The 5,674-nt window shown below is 34.2% G+C and overlaps 1 non-coding gene across 1 annotated transcript; it reads right to left on the bottom strand.

Moving 5' to 3' along the window:
• Nucleotides 1-5,368: 5,368 nt before the first annotated feature.
• Nucleotides 5,369-5,440, bottom strand: Trnae-cuc (transfer RNA glutamic acid (anticodon CUC)). The gene has a single exon. It is a non-coding gene; the product is annotated as a tRNA-Glu (tRNA).
• Nucleotides 5,441-5,674: the final 234 nt, after the last annotated feature.

Here is a 5,674-nt window from a genome sequence, read left to right as displayed (position 1 = left end):
TAAAAAGCTCTGTTTCTTTTGCGACAGACCTTGTATAACAAAGTGGTTTTTATGTAATAATATGTTGTTTTAATATTTTAAAACAATTGTGTTATAAGTGCCCTTTTGAGTGGTATGTTTTTCTTTACATATCGACTTCAGGTATACAAAAAGTTGTGATCCCTGTCTCACCCTCAAATGAATCAAGGTTGTTTATATTGGTTAATGTTTTCGAAGTCTATGCTTTTGATTTCAGGTGCAACTTTTTGCAACTCTGATATTCTTGTTATTCTACCAGGCATGCTATTTTTTGTGTATTATTTTTAAAAAATGTTTGTATTTATGTGTGTAAACTTTATTGTTTTTATGTTTTTTTTTTCATCAAACATATACATATATACATACTTGAGGTTTGGTTTTCATTTTATCATTTTCTCATCATATCGGTTTAGAAAATGTGTGAAGTAATATCGCTTATGACCGAAGCAAATTCAATATAGCTTCAGTATCTACTTATTAGACGCTTCATTAACAAAAACTTGATATTAACTTTTTACCCTGCTATGACAACATTTTAAAGGAAAAACAGTTATCCTGAGCAAATAAAGGTCTCCTAATCTGATGTTGTAATTGAGATAAAAAAAATTGTTGGACCACATTGTGTCACAAATGTAATTAATAAACGGAATGAGCCCTCTAATTAGCTATTATCAATAGGAATATGTGGCTTTGATGGCAATTCAGGTCAGAGCGAATATAAGCAGAAATTTGAAAATAATAATTTTGAAAACAATAATTTATTTGTCACGATATATGTCTCTGTATAACTGAAAAAAAATCGCAAATGATGAGGAGCACGACAAATTTGGAAAAACTGCAGACCTTCGTCCACCCGCTATTTCCGTCCTGTTCGAATTCAATTTCGCTAGAAATCAGGACTTGCTAAACCGAGTGCTTTTGAGCTTAGATCCTTTCATCACCAGTAAAAGTAACTATCATGCAAAAGTAAATCAATTTTATTAAAATCAGTTTTTGATTTAGTTGAATAATATTCAAAAAAATTTTGTTTCGTTTATCAACTTTTTTAATTTAATATAATTAATTAAAATTTGTTACCATCGTGTGGTGGCGGAGTGGGAAACGGAAGAGGGAGATTTTAAAAAGCTTTAGCAAAAGTTTCACTTTTATATAGGCAGTGGAAGTATTTTTGGCCGCTGCTTCCATACAAGACCAACCACTGTACAGTGGTCTGATAGTCTGAAATTAGAGTTGATGCAGAACTTTCGACCGACGACCCCATTTTCTACACTCCCTCTTAACTTCGATCCATCCGTGAAGAATTCACTGCACCTCTTCTCCAACGGCTTCACCACTTCCATTAATCACTCGTACATATATGAGTGGAGAAGAGAGGTTCTGCTATGCAGTGATCTAAATTGTAAAGAATACAATCAAATCAGTGCAGACTTTTAGTATGTCGCTTCTTACATTCAGATTCGATAAGTCTAATTGCAGCTTTCGCCGCTTAGCACCTAACAACTATGTCTACAGATAACATCTTGTAGAATGACATTGACTGCCAGTGTTAGGGTTTTCCTTATTGCACCACAGATGCCAATGAAGGCCGCATTTTGAGCATGCTCCAGCTGCTTAGATATTATGGTTTTCCTAAGCGCCATCCAACAGACCACGATGGCATAAAACAATGTTGGCTTAACTACAGTTTTATATTTACCTTTGTTGAGAGGACCCAGCTCTTCCCATTGCTGCACTGAAACATTGTAAGGCAACCTTTCTTACTCTCTTCTCCATTTTTAGCTTCCCTTATAGCTTCCTATCAAGGATAAAGACCAAGCACTTCACCATGTAACTTTATAAAAAAGTAACCCAGAAAATTTAACGATTTCCAAGTAATCAACCCAAATGAAGTATTCTCAGATTGGATTATAAAGATGTCAAATAATAAAAATCGAATATCTGCTTTAAAGGAATTATTTCGAAATAAAAAGAACGTCTCTAAAATTTTTTGGATTTTCATGGAATAAAATATCAAGTTAGCACTTTTTCTGTAATAAGCTTAGCGAAGGATGATTAACACTTTGTATAAAAGTCAAACTATCTTAGAAGCAATTAAGTTGTGAAACAGATTTTCTTTTCCGTTTTATGATATTAAGGATATTGGTGCCTTTAAAATCATAATTAGAACCAAGCTGCTGACGAAATCGGACTGAAAGGAGTAGCTACTATTTCGACCAACTGCAGAAGTTATTTCTACAAGCAGTTATCGCTTGATAAAACGAAAGCGCGAGCAATTACTTGGAGAAATGTAGATATAAGGTCTACTGAATACAAATCCATTATTATTGAATAAATTGACAGTTTTATTTAGGATAGTTAGAATTATTCGTTTTAAGTCATACATTTAACGTTTTGTTTAAAAAGTTATTGCCTTTTTGTAGGTAATTGCATAATGTAGTTACCATGGAACCCTTCGTTCTCATTGGCAAAAGTTGACTTTCACCAACTTCTCTTGACGCGAATTTTTTACTATCAAAATTATTCGCCGTAGACAGGAACAGGGAGTAATTATCATCTTCGAAGTCCCAACTATAAGGTCGATGTATAAGAACATCCCAGCTGGCGAGCCATTCTCGATGTGTCTGGCGTGGCGTTTTCTTCATGGATCACAAGTCCTCTCATTTCGGCCAAAGCTGATCGCTTATGGTCGACTGATTCCTTCGAACGGCCCAACTGCAGGCAGCACAGATCCGAATTAAGAGTTTGGCCGAAGAGGAGCTGCTCATAGTAAATGTTCGCTTGTCAATCTCTCCAAACGAAATATTCTTGACGGTTCATACTGGTTTAGCCGTTTTCACTTGAATGTTTTATTTTTTTATACAAGCATTACCACTGATAACACTAGTAAACACAGTATTGTCACATGAACTTTGTTATGATTTTTATTTATGTTGGTGTACCCTCATTCAAAATATATAACAGTTTTGTTTCTATCACATCCAGTTTTCTTGTGACAGCTACATATTCATTTCTGACCTCATATACGTTTCTTTGTTTACATAACTGCATTTAGTCGACTGTGTAACTATTGTGTTTGCTAAATTACATTTTATTTACATTAGTTAGATCATAAATATCCCACGAAAGTGTTTGAACAACCCGGACAATTTTTGTTACACAAGTATGTTTGGAGAATTACCTTTGACATCTCAGCGTCGAAATTTCACATCACTAACACAGTGCTATTTAGACTAATTTGCTTTTCTTGTGAGGAATCAAGACAAATCCTGGGTTCCACATAAATGTTGTGTAACGTGTGTGAGGCTCCTTTTAGGTTGGGCTAAACAAGAACCTAGACATTTGTCATTTGCTATACCAATGATTTCGACGGAACCAAAGGATCATGTAAGTGATTGTTATTTTTGTTTGACTCAAACAAAAGGTATTACTACCAAATCCAAACACACTATCCAGTATCCAAACTTGTCTTCGGCCAGGTGACCCATCCTACATAGTGCCGAACTGCCTGTGCCGATGTCTCCAAATTGATCAAAAAGTGAGAATTCTAGTCCGGAAGATGGAGATGGATTTTTATATCTAAAAGAGAAATTTCCTAAGCTCAGCGAGGCGAAAATCAAAAAGGGAATATTTGTAGGCCTACAAATACGGCAATTGATGAAGGATAAGAGCTTTGAAGAAAAACTGAATGATCAGGAAAAACTCGACTGGAAATGTTTTGTGAATGTTGTTCAAAATTTTCTAGCTAACCATAAAGCGGAAAATTACAAAGATTTAATAAATGAACTTATGATATCATTTAAAGCTTTGGGGTGTAATATGCCTTTAAAAATACATATGCTGGACTCTCATCTGGATTTCTTTCCGGCAAATTTGGGTGCTGTGAGTGACGAACAAGGTGAGAGCTTCCATCAAGACATTTCCTCAATGGATAAGCGTTATCAAAGGAAATGGAGTCCGGGAATGCTAGCAAACTATTGTTGGAGACTTAAAAGGGACCTACCGGAAGCCAAATATTCAAGAAAATCATAAGTATCTATTAGATATTAGGAAATAATTCTGTAAGTGTGACTGAATTTTGTACTTTTTACGAAAATATATGTTTTGATGTCACAAAAAAACATGATGTGTACATTTTTTTTCATTGATATATTATTATTTGGTGGCCCTAGTATATTATATAGTAAATACATAAATTTTTATGTGACAAAAAAAAATACAAATTTGTTGACCAGTGTAATCAATAGAAAAAGAACGTTCCACGTATAGGGATGCCACTTGTTTGAAAATTTTGAAACGCAAACCTTATATACATACATATGCATATGTTGAAATCTTTCTTCTAACAACTTGATTAAATAGCTGATTTTTCAATCTTGATACCCAATTAAAGAATTTTGATTATTTTCGGATATAAATGAAAATATTTACTATGTATTCAACAACTTCTGTTTCGAACCTCAAATGCTCTAGAATTCACCTGTCCACAGCTTTTTATTTATTAAAATTTTTGTTGCAGTAAATTAATATTGCAAGCGGCATCGGATACCGACCTCTTCGATTGTGACGTATGACAAATGAAGGACGAAAGTAAACACCACAATGTGCACATTTAATGGCATTGACTATACATATCTAAATACACGCACCCCCCAACCCGCAGCGACCCCTCAACCGCTCAGATTCCGACTGCGAATTTTTCAATGAACTGCAGTCAACAGTGTTGTTGCAACGTTACGTATAGTATATGTAATTGTATATATACTTTTGTATATATGTGTATGTATATAGTGCAATAATGACTGTATAGATATGTATATGTATACTTTTATATGTATAGGCGACCCTTAAATGGCCTTCTCCGCGCCCTTTACTTTACCATATATACATACACATATATACATACAAGTGGCAGTATAACCGTTAACTGCAACATATATATATGTATGTAATTTTGCAGTTGCCGCCGTCCTTTCGTGACGCTCCAACTGCCCTTTGCGCATCGACGTTTTTTGTATACATATACTACATGTATGTATGTATGTGGGTATGTATATTATGTATTACTTCTGTGAGTGTATGCATCCTTATGCGCACGAATTATAAAGGACATGCGTGACGTACGAAATATATTGATGTAAATGTGTACTTGCACGTAGATACACATATACCCACATACATACTGAAATCTACATGCAGAAATCCTTTTTATTAATAAGATTTATTCACGTGAGGATATGCCATTATTTCGGAGACACCTTCATTTTCATCAAAATTAATATCGGCATAAATAATGTTATGCACTTTTCGCCTACATAAACATGCATTTTATAATATTTATTAAAAAATATTTTTCCCATACCGGGAATCGAACCCGGGCCTCCCGGGTGAGAGCCGGGTATCCTAACCACTAGACAATATGGGACACTTAATGCTGCTTTACTAGACAGTTTATAATAAGCAAGCGTGGCGGTTATTCTAATTCGCTATTATAGACATATACATATATTTAAAAATATTACCATGTCTGTATGTATGTGTGAAATGTTGATGCAGGCATATTTTTAAAATCAAAATGCATAAAGTGCGAGAATACACATGTAGTCGATAATTATAAATTTAAATTTTTGAGTATATTTTAACGAAAGATAAATTTAGA

The sequence above is a fragment of the Bactrocera neohumeralis genome, chromosome 5 (genome assembly GCF_024586455.1).
Source record: "Bactrocera neohumeralis isolate Rockhampton chromosome 5, APGP_CSIRO_Bneo_wtdbg2-racon-allhic-juicebox.fasta_v2, whole genome shotgun sequence".
Lineage (NCBI taxonomy): Eukaryota > Metazoa > Arthropoda > Insecta > Diptera > Tephritidae > Bactrocera > Bactrocera neohumeralis.
Note: the sequence above shows the minus strand (reverse complement) of the source record. Positions and strands in the feature narration are given on the sequence as shown.